We start from the raw sequence: 1,417 nt of genomic DNA on the forward strand, positions 1-1,417 counted from the left end.
TTAAGTGTTTCATGCTGATTAGACAGCTAATTATTTTGTTAATTCAAATAGGAACTACATTTCATAACGTGGTTGAATGATTTTTAATAGTCTAAACATGTACGTGTCTTGTTAAAATAGCAAGGAGTAGGGTATTTTGAGGCTTATTCTTTTTCCTCTGTTTCTATGAAAATAATTCATATCACACTTGCATATCAAGCACTTAAATATTAAAATAGGACAATTTTCTTAAATACAAAAGGTACTTTTATTTGTGTGTTTGGGGAGTAATACACCCAACATCATTCAATACCTTTGAGTAGCTTGGTAGTTAGTAGCCCAGTGGTGTAGGTGGTAATACTCTAATCTTTGCATACAAAGCAGGTAATCAAGACCATGGAGTTAGCACTCCAGCCCATACATTTTTTCAGGCTAAGTACTCTGCTTTTTGTCTAGGGAAGACTGCTAAAATGTGTTTACTGCTGGTCTGTTTTCATTTAACATATATTTTAAGAAACACATTTAGATTCGGAACTCTTTACTTTCCTGCATCATCCAGAATCAACTCACACTATTGATTGGGTATGTATTTTTTTTTCTAGGCCCACAGCAGTTCTTTATCTCTCTCCTAGTAGTATCTATCCCTTTCTTCACCTCAAGATGTATCATTCTTCAGTCTGTGATTTTCTTTAGCAATGGGATAGATGAAATTTGCTTTCTTCAGATTTTACTTTTTAAAAGAATGACCTAATACAAGTAAAGCTAAGCTCTGTGAACTTCTATTAAAGCCATCAATCAGTCTATGAACTAACATATTTTTTTGTTTGTTTTGAAATTTTTTTTGTTTTTTTTTTTGGGGGGGCACACCCATTTGACGCTCAGGGGTTACTCCTAACTATGCGTTCAGAAATTGCTTCTGCCTTGAGGGGACCATATGTGACGCTGGGGGATCTATTCGAACTGTGGTCAGTCTATTAGCCTAGTGCTTGCAAGGCAGACACCTTACCTCAAGCGCCACTTCTCCGGCCCCATGAAGTAACTTATTTTTCATTGCCTTTATATATATATACACACACATATATTTTCAGTTTAAAACTTTAGTGGCAAGATGAAACGAAAATACTTGAGCCCAATCTGAGTCTCCTTATTTACATTAAGCAGAGTACATAGAATAACAAGCTTTCAGCTTTTACCCCCTAAATCCCCTTGGAATTAGTATAAGACAAAGTTTGTCTGGTAGTTTATTTGTTCCTTGTCTTATTCAAGCTAAAATGGCAGATGATCTGAGCTTCTGTTTGAGGGCTTCAATAATGCACAATTTCTACCAGTTGTTAACATTTTTCACTGGCTCATTTATTTCTTAGTTTGTTTACCATTTATTAAACATACACTATGCTGATCCTCTTAAGACACTGGTGTGAAAAATTAGTCATCAGTT

This window comes from Suncus etruscus, chromosome 7 (assembly GCF_024139225.1).
Source record: "Suncus etruscus isolate mSunEtr1 chromosome 7, mSunEtr1.pri.cur, whole genome shotgun sequence".
NCBI classification, from domain to species: Eukaryota; Metazoa; Chordata; class Mammalia; order Eulipotyphla; family Soricidae; genus Suncus; species Suncus etruscus.